At 35.0% G+C, this 19,851-nt stretch overlaps 1 protein-coding gene across 4 annotated transcripts in view; it reads right to left on the bottom strand.

The window, feature by feature from the left end:
• The window catches only part of SNTG1 (syntrophin gamma 1), a 617,538-nt gene that overhangs the window by 154,729 nt on the left and 442,958 nt on the right, over positions 1 to 19,851 (bottom strand). The gene's annotated exons all lie outside the window — the stretch shown is intronic.

Here is a 19,851-nt window from a genome sequence, read left to right as displayed (position 1 = left end):
TGTCACATCCATCATATTCCCCGGACTTAGCACACTCCGACTATCACTTGTTTTTGTCCTTACAAAATTTTTTGAAGGGCCAAAAATTCAAAAATGAAGAAGATATCAAACAAGCACTGGTTCAATTTTTCGCATCAAAAGATAAAACATTTTTCAAAAATGGGATATACAAATTGCCCTCATGCTGGCAAGAAATCATTAATAATAATGGCAATTATATTATTTAATAAAGTTTATTGATGGTAAGAAAAATTTGTATTTTGTTTTATTCCAAAACGGACAGAACTTTCCGGTAGACCTTATATTTAATGAGTGTCATTTTATAACAATTTAAGTAAATCCTCTAAGAAAGAATTTCTGCTGTTGTAAGTTGTGTAAAAAAAATGAAAATAAACATGAAATTTAGATAAATGATTTTGTTACACCAAGTTCAGAATTTTTACTAATTAATACAAATTATAATTTTTTATTGGTTTTCTAGAGAAACAATGCTAACTTGATGGTATAATATTATATCAGACTATGCAGCTTCTTTTCACTTATAAATTTATTATTGAATATTATTTTTCTTTTAAAATTTTAGTTTCCTTGTCTTACTGATAAATGTGAGATCGTAGGAAATAACTGGACATGGTGACAAATTTAGAGAAGCACGCAATGGTTCATCTACAAGACCAGATTTGCAAGATATTTCTCTTTTAAATATAAAATAAAAGAAAACTTGGGAATATTTATGTGATTTCAGCAAGGCCATGTATAAAAAACATGCTTCTCTTACATCGCAATAATCACTTCTAAATACTTTGGCTGTTGTGAGAAATCATCTAAGGAAATCTCTATAAACTACTAGTGCTATCAGCTAAAGTTGAATAGTTTGAAAATGCAGACAGAAGGAGCAGATCTCTAAATGTCTGTTATCAATCAATCAAAAGCTTATATTGAATACTTTGTGCTATTACCACTTTTGCTAGGTTTATTAATTGTTATAAATAATTACATAAATTTACACAAATATTTTATGTGAACCCTTATCTTTAAGTGTACGATGTTTAGCTTTATAGCTTTTCATTTTCAAACTGAAAAAAAATCTGAATTATCTATTGTGAAAAGCTGAAAATCAGCTATGTAGACAGACATTACATAATAAAAGTAGTGGTTGAGAGAGAAATACATGTGAATCACAGAAATGATGTTTTACTTTCCCACCCTCAAGCAGTGTTTGTGAAATTGACATGCCTTCTTCAGAACTGGTCCAATTTCTTTTCTCATTATTTACTAGACCATTAGCTTCATTTATGTGTATAAATCTGTCATGTTGTATTTCCTATTGTTGTTTTTGTTATAATGTTCCTTAATAAAGCCTGACTCCTCTCATGAATCAAACTTGTAGCATATGAATCTTATCATCTTTGTCCTTTCAATAAATTTATTGCATACTATTACTTCTATTAAAAATAAAAAATATACAATATTTTCTATTACTCCTCAAAAAATGCCAAGAATATAGGAGCAACATAGATGGACAAAAATAAGAATATAAAGAAAGGTAAAGGAAAATTATATTAATGATGAAAGAGTTAGAATGACATAGTATTTAGTGCAACAACTAAAATAATATCTTTTTAAAATAGTATAAAAACATGTTTGGAACTTAATAAATGGACTTTGGAAATTAGTTCTAGATAGTTTTTCTAACATGCAAAAAATACAATAAAAATAAAATATAAGAAAACATTAATGATATTAAGCCAATTACTAAAGAATTAATATTCTTCTAATTGTAAATACTAAAAAAATGTTACTTTTTTATATTAAACCCTCATAAATTTACAATGTCATATGCTTCTTTACTAATTCTTTATACTATATTTTAAACAATATATTTTATTCCAAAAATCTGAATAAAAACTTTCAAATAGAGTGAAAGAGATGGAATAATTACTGTTAATCAATTGAAAAACTTATGCTTCTTTTTACATTTACAAGTATATTTTAGGAAACCTAAATTATAAATTAACTCTCTCTCTGTAGAAAACACTAGAAATCATTTGTTTTGAAAACTGCTTATTTTGAAGCCTTGTAGAGATGAAAAGACATAACTGCTGTTCACATAACACCAGATGTTTATGGAACATGATTACATAAACTGTCAATCCTAAAGCTGTAAAAGAAATAGAAAATGGTTTAGACTAAGATTGCCTAGCACATCATTCTAAAAGAAGATCAAGTGATATAAACTACCAAGTAAAATGTATTCTCATAAAGGAAGTTCATGTTAAGGCTTTTTGTCCAAAATATAAACCCATAAATTATATATTAATCTCCACTTAATTTCTTGGAAGCTACTTCTTCCAAGCCTTAGAAGCAGACATTATCTTGTTTCCAAGAACCCAGATACATACACTGTCCCATGCGGCAGACACGTAAAGGTTTTCAATTCCATAATTATGTCTCTGAGCCTATTCCTTCAAATATGAAACCCATCTTTCAAAAACATTAGTTCCAGGCTGCGGTGACAGAATAGTTCTGTTCCAAGCACCTGGGATCCTCTGGAGTTGATAGAGACATGACTAGTGAATGGATCAGCACTGCTCAAAGTTGGTGGCTGCTAACATGACAGAGGACTTCTTTAACGTAAGAGGGATAGCACCAGGTTAGTGTAATACGTACAGCTGAAGTAGATTCCAGGTCACAATCCAATAAGAATTTTCTTTCCATATTCACACTAATGATGTTATCTTTCTATTACCAAAGTAAACTTTGGCATTTAAGGTTTTTTTTTTTTGCCAGACTACATTTAAAATACAGTTTGGAGGGCCACAATTGTTCATTCTCCTTGAATACATGTGTCACCTGTTTTTTGTTTGAGGGGACAAACATGTGAAATAGTGTTATGAAAAACCACAGAAACTTAACCTTGGAAACAATGTATCTATGCTGTACTTTTAGTTTATTATTTAATTTAATAATCCCTTCTAAAGTTTCCATGGTCTTTTTTTTTTTCTTTTTTTTTTTTTTTTAAGTGAGAGGAGGGTAGGCCCAAAGAGACTCCTGCATGCACCCGACGGGATCCACCCAGCAAGCCCACTAGAGGGCAATGCTCTGCCCACCTGGGGCCCTTGCTCCATTGCAACCTGAGCCATTTTTTAGCACCTGAGGTGGAGACCATGGAGCCATCCTCAGCTCCTAGGGCCAACTCACTCTCTTGGAGCTTTGGCTGTAGGAGGGAATGAGGAAATAGAGAGAAAGAGAGAGAAGAGGGGAGAGGTGGAGAAGCAGATAGGTGCTTTTCCTGTGCACCCTACCCAAGAATTGAACTTGGGACATCCACACACCAGGCTGACGCTCTACCACAGAGCCAACCAGCCAGGACCATTTATGTCAATATTTCGAGAATGGATTCTGTCCCCCTGTTTTTTAGTATTTTTTATTTCCTCAGTGTCCAAAAAAGCTTTTGTAATACATTTATACAGAGTAATGCTCAAATATTGAAGAACATTTCATATATTCTGTACTAAATGAAATGGTTTACTCAATATGAATCAATCCCTTATAACAGAAACATTCTATATTTTCCTTAATTACATATCAATTTTGAGTTATATGTTGCCAAAACAAGCTGTATATTTTAAATATAGTGTCAAAATATACAAGCTGAAATTGTGGAATACAATTAATACCCACTGGCAATATAAGAGTATACAATTTACATTCTGCAATTTTTCAGGAAACTCTTGCAACATGTTAATAAAAAATAGAAAGTATATTTCAATTCATACTCACAATATAAAAAATAGTAAGAAGAGAAAGAAGGAAGGAAAGAAGGGAGGGAGGAATGGAGGGAAGGGAGAGGGAAGGAGGAGGGAGATATGGAGGGAAGGAGGGAGGGGGGAGGGGAGATAGGGAGGAAGGGAGGGAGGGGGAAGGGCGATATGGAGAGAAAGAGGGAGGGGGGAAGGGAGGGAGGGAGGAAGGGAGGGAGGGAGGACTAAATGATAAAAGGAAGGAAAATAAACAAACCTCCCAGACAAAAGATTTACAAATAATTTATGTAGTTCCTCTACCCTTAAGGATGAGTATAGAATTAGAAAATCTTTTGTTACTTTAAAGACATTTATTTCAAAGACCAGAAATATCTTAATTACTTTTAATTATAGACCTCTTTAAAATTTAATAAAACGTATGTGACTTCTTAGTTAAAAAAAAATGTTCAAGAGTTTTTTGCATTTCCAAGGCTTTCTAGACACTGAAACTTTATAGAAACTTCCAGAAAAGAAGAAAAGATAAATGTATGGCATAACTAAGAGCTGATTTGACCATCTTCCATTAGGTAGTAAAACATGATAGGAGTGTCTTCTTTTAAAAGAATGAGTACAAAAAAAAAAAAAAAAGATAAAGCTGAGACAAAGAATACATTCCATGCACGACAATTTTGAATCTTCAAGATTTTTGATTCCACAGTTACTTACATACATGTGAATTGGTTTAATGACTTGTACATATATATTATTTTCTATTTAGGGTCGTTCATGGTTCCACATGAATTTTAGGATTGTTTCTTCTATTTTTGTAAGAAATGCCATTGAAATTCAGTAGACATTACATTGAATCTGTAGTACAGACAGATATTAGGATAGTATAGACATTTTTAACAATACCAATTCTTCCAATCCATGAACACAGGATGACTTCTCATTTACTTGTACCTTCTTTGATTTCTTTCATCAATGGTGTTGGGCAGATAAAATGTATTATGCTCACTTTGTTAAATATTACGCTGCCCACGAGGAGGGTGTCACCCAGGTAATATTAATGTGTGTTGGGGTGGGCTAAAGGCAGGCAGAATCCTTGTAGCCTGGGGCTTGGTTTTGGGATTAAGGCTTTCCTACCCTTTTTGATGTGGGGTGGTACAATCCAATCATTCCTCAGAGAAGTGACTTTGTATTAGAGACTTCCCTATTTTGTATATTGGATTAAGAGTTTGAATTTCTACACTATAAAATGGGGACGGAGCGGGAACTTGTGCTCTTGGTTCCTGAGGTTATCATTAGAGGAGAGAGCAGAGCAGAAAGCAGAAGGAGGCCACGTGGAGTAGGCCAGGAGAAGCAGCCAAGATGGCAGAGTGCTGAGTGAGAAGCCAGTTTGTGTAGAGTTTGTATCTGGGATAAGGAAGGAGATGGGGAACTGAAGAGAATAAGGCTGGTGAGCTAGAAACCTTTGATTCTAGGAAACTCGGATAAATCAGTAGCTTTGTGAGCACTGAATGTGACTGGGTTTTGGAGCCCAGTGTGTATTTTTACTTGCCTGCCGGGTGCAAGCTAGGATTAAAGACTATGGCCCACCAGTTTTTGGCTCCATTGTTTCTTTACCGACTGTCCGAATCCAATGCGAACCTGCATGGGCCAGGCTGCTGTGATAGTGGCCCAGTCCGTGGCTTCTGGCCTTAAAAATGGTTTATAGTTTTCATTGTACAGATCTTTCATCTCTCTGGTTAAATTTATTCTGAAGTATTGTAGTGTTTTTGATGCTATTGCAAAAGGTATTGCTCTCCTTCTGTTTTAGATAATTCATTGTTATTGCTAGGTCTTTCTAAAACATGGTTTTGATCAGTTGGTCTGATTAACTCTTGTACATATTCTTTCTAATTAGTATTGAGGGTTTCTTTGGACTTATTCCCGGAAGTAGAGTCACTGAAACATAAGGCATTTTCATTATTTATTTATTTATTTATTTTACAGAGACAGAGAGAGAGTCAGAGATAGGGATAGAAAGGGACAGACAGACAGGAATGGAGAGAGATGAGAAGCATCAATCATTAGTTTTATTGCTACACCTTAGTTGTTCATTGATTGCTTTCTCATATGTGCCTTGACCGTGGGGCTACAGCAGATTGAGTAACCCCTTGCTCAAGCCAGCAACCTTGGGTCCAAGCTGGTGAGCTTTGCTCACACCAGATGAGCCCGCACTCAAGCTGGCGACCTCGGGGTCTCGAACCTGGGTCTTCCACATCCCAGTCCAACGCTCTATCCACTGCTCCACTGACTGGTCAGGCTTTGTTTTTTTCTATTTTGAGGAAAACCCACACTGCTTTGCAAAGTGGCTTGACCACTCCACATCCCTACCAGTAGCACAAACATTCCTTTTTCTCCACATCCTCACCAGCACTTGTTGTTTGTCTTTGGAGCAGTGTTTATTCAGGTTGTTTGCCATTTTTTAACATTAGATTGTTTGTCTTCTTGGTGTTGAGTTGTATAATTTCTTTATGTATTTGAAAGATTAATGCCTTATCAGATGTTTCATTGGTAAATATGTTCACCCATTTAGTGGATTCCATTTTCATTTTGTTGATGGTTTCTTTTGCTGTGCAGGAGCTTTTCAGTGTGATGTAATCACATTTGCTTACACTCCCCTTTGTTTACCATGACTGAGAAGCTTCTTGGCACACACAAAAAAATCCCAACGAAGACAAAACAAAACAATAAACAAACAAAAAGAACTGCTATAAGGAATGTCTAAAATTTTATTGTTTATGTTTTCTATCAGGATTTGTATGGTTTCATTACTTACATATAAGTCTTTTCCAAGTTCAGGTCTGTAAGTCCTTGGCTAAATTTATTCCCAGGTACCTTATTTTTGTTGTTGTTTTTTCAATTATAAATGGAATTATTTTCCTAATTTCTCTTTTTGATAGTTCATTATTGGTGTATAAAAATGACACTGATTTCTGAATACTAATTCTGTATCCTACAAATTTGCCAAATTGATTTATTGATCAAGAATGTTTTTGGTGGCATTCTTAGGGTTTTCTATGTATAATATTACATCATCTGAAAATATGAGTTTTCTTTCCTTCCTTCCAATTTGGATGCCTTTTTTTTCTTCTTGTCTGCTTACTATGGCTGTGTTAATAAGAGTGGTAAAAGCAAACATCTCTGTCTTGTTCCTGATCTTAAGGGAAATAATTTTAGTTTTTACCCATTGAATATGATGTTGTCTGTGGTTTTGTTATATATGGCCTTTATTACATTGAGGTATGATCCTCTTTCCCCATTTTGCTGAGAGTTTTTATCATACACTGGTACTGAATATTTTCAAATGATTTTTCTGCATTTTTGATATAATTATGTGATTTTTATCCTTCATTTTGTTTATCTGATGTATCACTTATATTGATTTGAAAATATTGTACCAATCTTGATTCCCCAGAATAAATCCCATTTGATCATGGTGTATAATCTTTTTAAAGTATTTCTGAACCTCGTTTGCTAATATGTTGTTGAGGATTTTAGCACCTTTGTTTATTAGAGATATTGCTTATTTGCTTTGTAGTGTCTTTATCTGGTTTTGAGTTAAGATAATGCTGGCCTCATAAAGAAGCTTGGAAGTATTTCTTCTTAATATAATATTTTGGAGTGGTTTAAGAAGGATAGGTGTCAGTTTTTCTTTGAATGTTTTAGAAAATTTGCTCGTTAAGTCATCTGGTTCAGAACACGTTTGCTGAGAGCTTTTTGATTACTGTTTGAATTCTATTGGTTGTAATAGGTCTAGTCAGTTTTCCTGATTATTCCTGATTCAGTTTTAGAAAATTATGTGTTATTAGGAACTTATTCCTTTCACCCAGGTTGTCCATATTTTGATATATAGCTAATAATATTTTTTTTACACTCCTTTGTATTTCTGTATTTCTGTGGTGTCAGTTGTTACTTCTCTTCCATTTCTGACTTTATTTATTTGGGTCCTCTCTCTATTTTCCTTGACAAGTCTGGTTAAATGTGTGTCAATCTTATTTTATCTTTTCAAAGAACTATCTCTTGGTTTCTTTGATCTTTTGCATTGTCTTTTTCAGTTTCTTTGTCATTTATTTTCGCTCTAAATCTTTGTCATTTCCTTCTTTCTACTTACTTTGGACATTGTTGTTTATTTTCTAGTTATTTTAGATATAAGATTAGATTGTTAATTCGAGATTTTTCTTGCTTCTTGAGGTAAGTCTGTAATGCTATAAACTTCCCTTTTAAGATTGTTTTTAGTATGTCCTAGATTTTTGTTTTGTGTGTGTTTATGTTCATTTGTTTCTAGGTAACTTTTTATTTCTTTCTTGATCTATTGTTAACCCATTCATTATTTAATAATACTTAGCCTCCCTTCATTGGAATATTTTTAAAAATATTATTGTAATTGATATCTAGTTTCATACTGGTGTGGTCAGAGAAGATGTTTGTTATGATTTCATAGTTTTTTAATTTGTTGACATTTTATGTTTTAACATGTCGTCTATCTTGGAGAATGTTCCATTTACACTTGAGAAGGATGTATATTTTGCTGTCTTTGGGTTAAATGTTATGTATTTATCAATTAAGTCCATCTGTTCCTATGTGTCTTTTAAGGTCATTGTTACTTTGTTGATTTTTGTCTGGAAGATCTATCCATTGATGTTCAAGGGGTGTTAAAACCCACTATTATGACTGTTGAAGTCTATATTAATGTCCACCCAAATTTTCTTTATATACTTATGTGTTTTCATGTTGGCTGCTTATATGTTTACAAGGATTATATCCTCTTGTTGGAGCAATCTTTTTAGTGTTATGTAGTGATCTTCTTTGTCTCTTGGGATGGCCATTGTTTTGAAGTCTTTTTTGTCAGATATAATTATTGCTATGCCAGCTTCTTTTTCCATTTCCATTTGCATGATATATTTTTTCCATCTTTTATTTCCTGTCTGTGTGTATATTTTGTTCTGAGGTGCATCCTTTGAAGACATCATATATATGGGTCATATTGGTCATATTTTCTTATCTATTCAGCTACCTTTTATCTTTTCTTTTTTTTTTTTTGTATTTTTGTATTTTTCTGAAGCTGGAAATGGGGAGGCAGTCAGACAGATTCCTGTATGCGCCTGACCGGGATCCACCCAGCACGCCCACCAGGGGGCGATGCTCTGCCCATCTGGGGCATCGCTCTGTTGCAATGAGAGCCATTCTAGCGCCTGAGGCAGAGGCCACAGAGCCATCCTCAGTGCCCAGGCCAACTTTGCTCCAATGGAGCCTAGGCTGTGGGAGGGGTAGAGAGAGACAGGGGTCCTCTGTATCCCCGTCTGATGCTTTATCCACTTCATCACTGCCTGGTCAAGCTCACAGGTACTTATTTATTGCCATTTTATTCTTTATACCTACACTTTTCTCTATCTTTATTTGTTTCTTCTTATTATTTTTCTTCCCTTCTTCCCCCTCCTCTGCCTCTCCTACTTCTCTTTCTTTTTCTCCTTCTTATTCTTCTTGCAGGCCCTTTAACATTTCTTGCAATACTAGTTTGATGTTAATAAATTTGCTTAGCTTTATTTTGTCTGGGAAGCTTTTTATTTCACCCTCAATTTTAAATACTAACCTTGCTGATAGGTAAGTTTTGGTTATAGTCCCTTGCGTTTCATCACTTTAAATGTATCATGCCAATCCCTTCTGAACTAAAGTATTTCTGTTGAGAAATCCACTAACAAGCTTATGGCAGCTTCCTTGTAGATAACTCACTGTATCTTTCTTGCTGCTAGACTTTGGGTGGTGGGTATGCAACATAATTGAAAGACAAGATAACCTGGACTTGTTATCTTTGAATATATGTATCCTGATTTATTGATGTCACCCCATTAAAAAAATAAAATTATAAAAAAAAAAAAAAAAAAAAAAAAAGATTTTTCTCTTTAACATTTGCCATTTTAATTCTGATGTGCCTTGGTGTGGGCCTTTTTCAGTTCATCTTGATTGGAACTTTCTGTGCTTCCTAAACTTGAATGATATTTTCATTCACTCAGTTAAGAAGAGTTTCAGCAATTATTTATTAAAACAGGTTCTCTATCCTTTCTTCACTCTCTTCTTTTTCTTTTTTCCCTATAATGCAGATGTTATGCTTGATGTCATCCCATAGATCTGTTAAAATTTTCTTATTTTTTAATTCTCTTTTCTTTGTGATGCTCTGTTTCTGTTTGGGTACTTTTGTTATCTTATCATCTAAGTCACTGATTAGATTCTCTGCTTCATCTAACCTGGTGTTGATTACCTCTAGTATTCTTCATTTCAGATATTTTATTCTTCATTTGTGACTTTTTTATGGTTTCTATGTCTTTTTTAATGCTTACAATCTCTTTAAGTTTTCACTGAGATCACCCAGTCTCCCTTTAAGCACCTTGAATGTCCTTATAACCACTGCTTCAAACTTTGCATTTGGTATTTTGGTTGTTTCCATTTTATTTAATTCTTTTTCTGGGGATTTCTCTTGTTTTCTCATTTGGGACATAGTTCTTTGTCTCTCCATTTTGTCTCTGTGTATTAGATCTGCTATGACTCTTAAATGTGTTAGAATTGCTTTATTATGTAGGTGTCTTGTTATGTTCAGTGGCACAATCTTCCAGATCACCTGAGCTCAGTCTTCAGAAGTATTTCTTGTGGGTTATGTGCACCTTCCTATTGTAGGTAAGTTTTGAATGTTGTCAGTCCTTTTGTGGGTGGAGTTAGCCCTTCAAGCTGACTAAGTGTAACAATAAACCTTGATTACCATGTTATATTTGCTGTGTAGGAGCTGTCCCACAGTGTGAAGTTGTGTTTAGCAGGGTCTGATGCTCGCCAAAATCCTCCTTTTGGGTGTGCTGTTTGTGTAGCTAGTTGAGTTGAGTTATTGTGTCGTCTGAAGCCCACCACTGGTGATGTTGGTTCTGGGTCTATTTGGGAGATGTTCAGGTTGATGTCAGATGTTGTATATAACTGGCCTCTGGCTACCTGTCCAGAGCCACCATCCTCTTTATTGAGACTGCATCTCCTGGGCCTGAGTGTATGTAAGAGGGCTTAATCTGTGTATAAGGGTGTACTTTCTTCAGCTCAGGGCTGGAGACAGGTCTATAAAAGGTCTGAGGTTCCTTGAGGTCCACCTCCACCTATTAGTTACTCCACCTACTCCTACAGTTGCTTGGTCTTCCTCTAGAACCTTCTGATAAAAAACTATAGAATGGGTCTCAGGCTGGCCATGACCAACAGACACTTTCACAGGTCATGTGCTCTGTATGGCAGGGTGACTAATGTTTGGAGAATGGGTCTAGGGCGTCCCCTACTTGGGGGTCATTAGGTTAGACACCGAAGGAGGATATGTGGCCCTTAATCCATAGCCAAACCACTCAGTCTGTGTCAGAGTCTCCAGCTTTAGCTCAAACAGAAAGAGTGTACTGCAGTTTAGGTTGGGTGCAGCCAAAGCCACTGGAGCTGGTGGTGCCTGCCAGAGCCAGTTGAATTGCTGATGCCTACTGAGCTGCAAGGGGGACTAAACACTTTGTCCCAGTCATAGACAATACCTTGTGAAGGTGACCCGCTCCAAATGTCCCAACTCCAAACAACCCTGCCTTCCTTTTGGAGAACTGAGCTCAGCAGGGCAAGACCAGCAGCACTTGAGAGGGTAGACCCAAACAATCAGTGGGGGGGTGGAGTGGGGGTAAGGCCTTCTTCTCCTTTCTAGGATAACATGGACTGAGCTAGCAGGGGAAATAAAAGTGTTCCCCTTGTGATGTAGCCATAAAACTTCCACCTGCCTATATGATCCCCAGACAAGTCTTCCAAGAGATGACACTCTGAAAGTCCCAGTTCTGTGTGGCACTCTGATCTCCCTGTGTGATAGAACTCAGCAGCACAGGGTCACAGAGTGGTAAGGAAGCCACGTGATTCAATAGGTAAGGGGGAAGCCTGCTGCCTGCTCAAGATGCAAAAGAATGGTTCCTTTCCAAAGCTACACAGTTCAATTACTGTCTGAGTCTCTGCTAAGAGTTTTTTTTTTTTTAAAAAAAGGACACTGAAGATTCCTCCTGGGTGCCACCAGAACACATCTCTTCAGGACTTGAGCACAGCAACACAGTGTTGTTGCCAGTGGTTGGAGGACCAAACATTACACTCTCTCAGCTAGTGATGAAACAGTAAAAAAGTGTTTGACCCTGGAAAGGTGGCATCTGGGTCTCTAGCAGACTCCCTTCTCTTCAGGCATCTGAATCTCCACTGATTTTCACCATCAGATACTATTCAGGCTCCACTTCCTTCTCTTACTCTGGGTTGAGGATCTCTCATGAATTTGATACACCCATGCTCCTGTGGAGAGAGAGTTTTACAGCCAAGATATCCTTCCAGCTTCTCAGCCACCAGAGGTGGGTGCAAGAGCCAGCCTGTTCCGCATCTCCACCCTTCTTACACAGTCTCTATGTGGCTACTTCTCAAATCCTTGATTATGATATTTCTATTTAGATAGCCTTCAGTTAATTATTCAGATTGATTGCTCTATACTTTAGCTATAAATCTGGTTTAGTGCTGTAAGCATGAGAGGGTAACTTCTACCTACTCTGTAGAAATCTTGGAATCCCTCACAAGTGTTTTCAAATGATAGTCCTTATATCTATGCAAAAAATAAATGGATAATAATAATCCTACTTTACTACAATTTATCTAATATTAAAAATAAACATCTGCTTAAATATTACGAACTTTTTTTGAGGAATAATATTTACCTCATCTAAATGCTGAGGAAAATAATAAATGTTTATTTCTTTTTGTTTAAAAAATTATCTGAATAAAAATGATGAAAACCACTTAAAGGAAGCTTAGTTATTGCTGAACTGTTAAATTCAGATACAGATAATTGCATAACTTTAACAAATATTTGTTCAAAGTTAATTTATTGAAAACAAAATTTGAAAATAAAGCAGTGTTCATTTGTTTTAAATATCCCCCTAATTTTTAAAAATCCCTTTATTATTTATATTCAATTGTATCTAGAAACTAAAGCAGTAATATTTTTTTGTCTACCCTTTAGACCAAAAAAGAAATACAATAGGAAATTCAAATATTTATTTTAAAAATATCTTGCATCACACTTTAAATATTTTTAGAAAAAGTTTCATTTCAATTGTTTTAAATTTTAATAATAATCATATTTTAAAATTGTTATCCTTATTTTATTAATTTTTTACTTTTTTAACTTCATATATGAGTCAGTTTGGATGACTGGAGTGGTATGCTCTCAAGACAGATGCTGTGAGATCTTGTTAACAAGGTATATTTTCTAGTGAAAATAAAATTTGAAGATTTATAAGCAAGTTTTCTTATGCAATCAAGAAACAATCTTCCAATTCCCTTAGAGATTTTTTTTGGCTAATATTATTTAATAGATATGTGAGAACTAAGAGAGAGCTTTATTCTTTAGATATAAGTCCACTTGATGACAAATATTAGTATGGGACACATCAAAGTAATAATTCATTCTGTAGCTGCTGATAAAACTCTGCCTTTACCATTTAAATGGGAAAATTAAGTGGTTTCTTTTTCACAGGAAGACACATTTCAGCTTATAATTTTCATTAATTTTTTCTCATGATATGGATTCTATGCCTTTTACTACATTGGTTATTCTTGATACCTGTGAGTAAAATTTTAACAGCATACTATGTTGCTTTTAAAAACATAACCATTAACAGTGAATCAATAATACCTCAGCATAATTTGGTGTTGTATTTGAGATCTTTTAAACTTTATTTCCTTTAGTATAAGAAATATTCAATTGTATCTATCATCATCTTTCAGATTAGTATATATAATATATATTATATATTTCACATATAATGTAACAACACTATACCACACACACACACACATGCACACACACACACACACACCTTATCATGAGTTAGAAGACTGAAAGTAAGTATGAACTCTTTAAAAATATCAATGTCTATTTGTTCAGAACTGATTCATTCATCCTTCTATAAATTTATTAAACATCAATGAAATTACTGTATGGCAAACATCAAGTGAATGTCAAAAGTACAGGATTTGTATCCTCAATAATCATGTGGTGTAATTGGTAAAACATATATGCAATAAGTAATTTTAAGACTTTGGTATATATATTTTAACAGATCATATATAACACTACAGAAAAAGTGAAAAAGAGGAGAAAATCAGAGAATTAAGTGTACTTAATAACTAGAATCATTGTGGGTTTCAATAAATTATCAAATAGTTTTTATCGGTCAATGTTAGTCATATATGAAGAAAATAGGTTTGCCATTGCTAAATTACAAATCAGAATTCTTAATAAGGAAAATGCATATTGTTTATATATAAGAATTCAGATAGATCCTCAGAAAATGTTTGTAGCTACTTCTGTCCTCTAGTCAGTAGTCTTTAGCTTTTAAGTTCCATTTTAGAATGAGGGTATTCTAAAGTATATTTAATTGAGCAACTGAAAACTCAAAATGATTTCTTGCATAATTCCCTCACAGTGCTTTATTTCCCTACTTAGCACTTTTCAGTTATGCCTTCTCTTTCCTGCTATGCCTGTTACTTGTTGAGTCTGTGTCTCTTATGGGATGCTCAGTATTCTGTAATGGACATTTAGAGGTTAAAATACTTTCTTAGTCTTGTTTTCTTGGAAGTAGAGCCTGAGAAAAAAATTGCACATGTTAAATTTTTATTGAGGAAGGACATTTAATCTCAAGGAAACAAGACTGAAATGTAAAAGTTAGTGAGGCAGGACAGCAGACAGCAAATATAAGGTGATAAGTTGCATAAGTCACTTAAAACACTGTTGACTGTTCAGTCAAATTACCTAAGTCACTGTGCTGGCCATAGCTTTTCAATGAGACACTTTGGTTTTTCAGTTAAGTGTGCTATGTCTACAGTATGCAATCACTGCATTTCCAAATAGTTCATTTATTGAGGAATAGAAAGTGACTTGTTACCTAGCTTCTTTTTGCCTTTTGTCTTAATGAACAATATATTACCGATGAGGAATTAATTACTTTATATTCCTTTTGAATTACATTTAGTCCTGACAGAGATTATGGGCCCAGTGGGATCAGCTCTTGTCTATATAGACAAAGTGAAAATCATGTTGAAGTTCCCCTCTGGGAATACGGGTGGCAGAAGGGGAATGTGTGTCAAGGTAAGGCCACCTGTACAGTTCCTGTAGCTTTCAGACTGTTGACACATTAAGAACTGGAATTGTTCTGGCCAGGAAAAAAAATGAGGCCTAATGGGGAGAGAGGGATAGGTGAGGCAAGCATCATTCTGTTAATATCAAAGGAGATGTTTTAGGTTGTGCAAATAAATATCAGCTAATATTTTCTAATATCAAAAAAATTAAAAATGTTTTTAACTTTTAGTAAGTAGTTTACCAAAGGACAAAGTAGGTTAATTGTTTTATTGAAATGTCTCCTGACATAAAATGTCTAAAGAAACTCTAATTGTGTAAAATGCAAATATATTATTGTAAAAAATATACATATAATTACCAAACTTTCTCTTAATTTTATTCTGTTCTAAGTTACTGACTCTGAAGTTGTTTGCTTTTACTCTCTGCTACCTATTTTTGGTTGAGAACTGCATGTCTGACAAATACTTTTTTTTTGACAAATTTTTTTTTTTTTTTGCATTTTTCTGAAGCTGGAAACAGGGAGAGACAGTCAGACTCCCGCATGCGCCCGACCGGGATCCACCCGGCACGCCCACCAGGGGGCGACGCTCTGCCCACCAGGGGGCGATGCTCTGCCCATCCTGGGCGTCGCCATGTTGTGACCAGAGCCACTCTAGCGCCTGGGGCAGAGGCCACAGAGCCATCCCCAGTGCCCGGGCCATCTCTGCTCCAATGGAGCCTTGGCTGCGGGAGGGGAAGAGAGAGACAGAGAGGAAGGCGCGGCGGAGGGGTGGAGAAGCAAATGGGCGCTTCTCCTGTGTGCCCTGGCCGGGAATCGAACCCGGGTCCTCCGCACGCTAGGCCGACGCTCTACCGCTGAGCCAACCGGCCAGGGCCCTGACAAATTTTTATATAAAGAAAAACAGTGTGGAAAACAACAACAAGCTATCGCTAAAAAAGTCCATTTAAGGACTCAGACATGCCCTGGCCGGTTGGCTCAGCGGTAGAGCGTCGGCCTAGCGTGTGGAGGACCCGGGTTCGATTCGCGGCCAGGGCACACAGGAGAAGTGCCCATTTGCTTCTCCACCCCTCCGCCGCGCTTTCCTCTCTGTCTCTCTCTTCCCCTCCCGCAGCCAAGGCTCCATTGGAGCAGAGATGGCCCAGAGATGGCCCGGGCGCTGGGGATGGCTCTGTGGCCTCTGCCTCAGGCGCTAGAGTGGCTCTGGTCGCAACATGGCGACGCCCAGGATGGGCAGAGCATCGCCCCCTGGTGGGCAGAGCGTCGCCCCTGGTGGGCGTGCCGGGTGGATCCCGGTCGGGCGCATGCGGGAGTCTGTCTGACTGTCTCTCCCCGTTTCCAGCTTCAGAAAAATGAAAAAATGAAAGAAAAAAAAAAAAACAAACAAACAAAAAAAAAGGACTCAGACATGTTAGCTGCTATAAAGGGGAGGGGGTGTATTTAACACCTATGCATGCCAGAACCACATGCTAGAGATCATAGTCTTTAGTTCATTTTCAGTAAATCTCCTTTCAGTTAGGTTTCGTTTTTTCATGACTTTCAATTCACTTACAAGATTTGTCAAGTCTTTTCAATGTGGCAGTTATAATAAAAGTTTTTCTTTTTAGTTTTCCACAACTAACATATTTATAGAAAAATATTCCATTTGTTCCACATGCAAATAAATGTCTTTTATACACTATTTCAGATCTCCATATAAGTATGTGTATAACCTCCCCCAATTTATTTTATTTCTGAAGATAAATGAGTAAAATATGAGGATAGATAAAATATCTAATGAGTAAACTCAAAAGAAGGATTAAATTTGTGTGTGTTTTTGTGTGTATGTATAGGTGTCTGAATTATGAAGGACTCTGACAATCCCACAAAAATGCATATTTCTATGCATTTTCTTTAGGATTAATATATCTTTAGTATTAAGCAATGTGGTGTAGACTGTTGTTTATCTGAATCAAAAGTTATTCACAATTTTCTTTATAACATTCTACTATAAACACTAAAGAATATAGAGATTAGCCAACTTCATTGCCCTCGGCCCCCTCCTGCTGGAACTGTCATGGGACTGAGTTCAGAAGAATGAGGAGTGAGAATTACTCAGTTCACTAAAGGGTTTTTAGGGAATTTTCACTTCGGTTGATTAAGGGAAGATATACTGTATAGGCGGTGCTATTTATTTCTATTCCCTTTCTTTCTTACTCTTAACACTAAAGTGATGTTCAGAAGTATTGCAGCCCTTGTGTGGCCATGAAGTGGCAAACATAAAGAGTCAACAATGTGAATAGATGAAAGATGGGTCCTTGGTGGCTTCACAGAACCACTCAAAGGAAGCCAAAAAATGCTACTATCCAGATTCCTTGTCAGTTAAAAACAAAATCTAATTATTTCATTAATTCTTCATTTTTCTCTTAATTGTCATTGAAAACATTCTTAATTGATACACACATTTGGAGGAGAGAGTCTATTCTCTTTCACATAATAAAATATAAATTATATATTTTGAGAATCTGACTTATTATAATTATACATTCTCACTTAAGAGAACATTAATTTTCAATGAACCTTTAAGGAGAGAGAAGCATTAAATTATCTATCATCTATCTATCTATCTATCTATCTATCTGCCTATCTACCTATCAGTCATCTACTATCTATCTATTTATCTATCATCTATTCACACATAGTACATTTCAAGTAACACATTCCATTCTAATACAGGAAATGCATGCATAGGATATACATAGAAAATTTAGAATATCAGAGATTATTTTAGTGTTGTAGTAGGAAGGAATGATGAGAAAAGTGGGATTCATGAAACACTAGGTGAAAGATAGCTTTGCATCTTATCCGCTTCCTCTGTCTCTTTTAAAGATGAGGAGACTGAGGTGCACATGTCTGGTTTGCCAAAAATCATAGCTGCTTAATGGTCTAGTCACTAATAGACACTTTTATAACTCACTATGCCCAGATTTATTAATATTCTGTTACCTAAAGAACTATTTTTCAAAATTTCAAATGATAATTTGACCAAACAAAATTGTGCAATCTCACAATAAATAAATCAACACTTCCTTTTATTGATGTTTTAATGATTAATTTAGAATGCAACTGGAGAGATGGAAAAAGCAAATGTTAGAGCATCATTTATGGTCCAGAATGTTTAAATGCTCTCTTGATTTCTTCCTCACAATGACTGAATCAATTTAGTGCCTGTTTATGATGAGGAATATGAATCCCATAACTAGTAAATAGAGAATTTAGGACTTCATACTAAGTCTGATGACACCAATGCTGGCACTTTTCCATATTCAAAAAATACCTCTGCAAAAGTGTCAGTATCAATTCTTTTTGACTCCTCAAACAATACAGTGTTTTAAGTTATATTTCTTTCTAATTTCAGGTCTAGCATATATACAAATACAGCTTACTCATCATTGCTTATATTCCCAACTCAGTCATACAGATCTAGGTATTTTTCTATTACTTTAGTTGTCAATTAGTATAATTTTTTTCTATGTCTTGAGTGAGTGTGTTTGTGTGTGAATAATTGTGAAATTTAATCAATTAATATCACCAATATTCTGGAGTTACATGAGGTTATCCTCGAAGAGAGTTGAGGAATGAGTTTTGTTGACTTTCTAAAATCTAACTTCTTCTTAATGACTTTTGTTATTCTAATTACATCATCATTTTCATTCAATCTTGGTAGTAAGTTATTTGGTATTAATAATTTTATATTTTTAAGTTGTTTTAAGAATATATCTAGACCCTCTTTATTTGACAAGGCTCTAATTTACCAATTTGGAGATATAGTTCCATTAAAAATATTAAAAGCATTAAAAGCTTCAGGTTGGCATAATAATAGCATACAGTTAACATTCTCTTATTTTATTAAAGATGAATATAAAATAAAAGAGACTTCTATTATAATTCTTATTTCATAAGAGAATGAACATTTAGCACCACAGATACAGAAAGAATGTACATGAAATTAAAATTCTGTTCTTAAAAAATAAAAATTTATAAAAAAATTTACTATTTTGACCTAATCATTTTTACTGTACTCATGATCTGTAACAATTTTCATATTAAATGAAATTAATTGTTGTGATTAAGTCTATTAATTTTTCCCTTGTACAGAAACATACTATTAACTCTGCATAAAATCTTTCCCCACCAACTCACCTATTTTTCTCATTGTTTATATATAAATTTTAGAAAACTGTTCTTACGTTTCTGAATAGGTACAGATATAGCCTCTTATAACACTTTTTTATGTTATCCATAAAAATTGTAATTTCACATTTAATTGTGTGTTTACTTAGTTAATGCCTCCTTTTATCATTAAACTATTTGCTCCATGAGGGTAAAGTATATCCATTTTTGCTCAAAGTTATAGTGTCAACCCATAGCACAATGATACTATAGGCCTTCAAAAATATTTATTAAATAAAAAAGTGTATTAATAAATCAGGGAGCTGACAATTATCTCAAAATATGTTCATATCTAATGTAAAACATATGCATACATACTTTTACATTACATACACATATATACACACTTATGCATATTTTTAAATATATTTTTTATTTATTCATTTTAGAGAGGAGAGAGAGAGGGATAGAGAGAAAGAGAAAGAGAGAGAAGAGGGGAGAGCAAGAAGCATCAACTCAGAGTTGAACTGAGTTGAACTGAGCAAGAAGCAAGCCCAGGGTTTTGAACTGGCGACCTCAGGGTTTCCAGGTTGATGCTTTATCTGCTGTGTCACCAAAGGTCAGGCTATGCATATTTTTAAATAAACCTTTTATTTTGATAGTTTTAGATTTACAGAAAAACTTAAAAAATGGCAAATTCTATATATGACACATCCAGTTTTCCCTATTATTAGTATCTATATTTAATTACC

Source organism: Saccopteryx bilineata, chromosome 3, assembly GCF_036850765.1.
Source record: "Saccopteryx bilineata isolate mSacBil1 chromosome 3, mSacBil1_pri_phased_curated, whole genome shotgun sequence".
NCBI classification, from domain to species: Eukaryota; Metazoa; Chordata; class Mammalia; order Chiroptera; family Emballonuridae; genus Saccopteryx; species Saccopteryx bilineata.
This window is presented reverse-complemented; position numbering and strand designations above follow the sequence as displayed.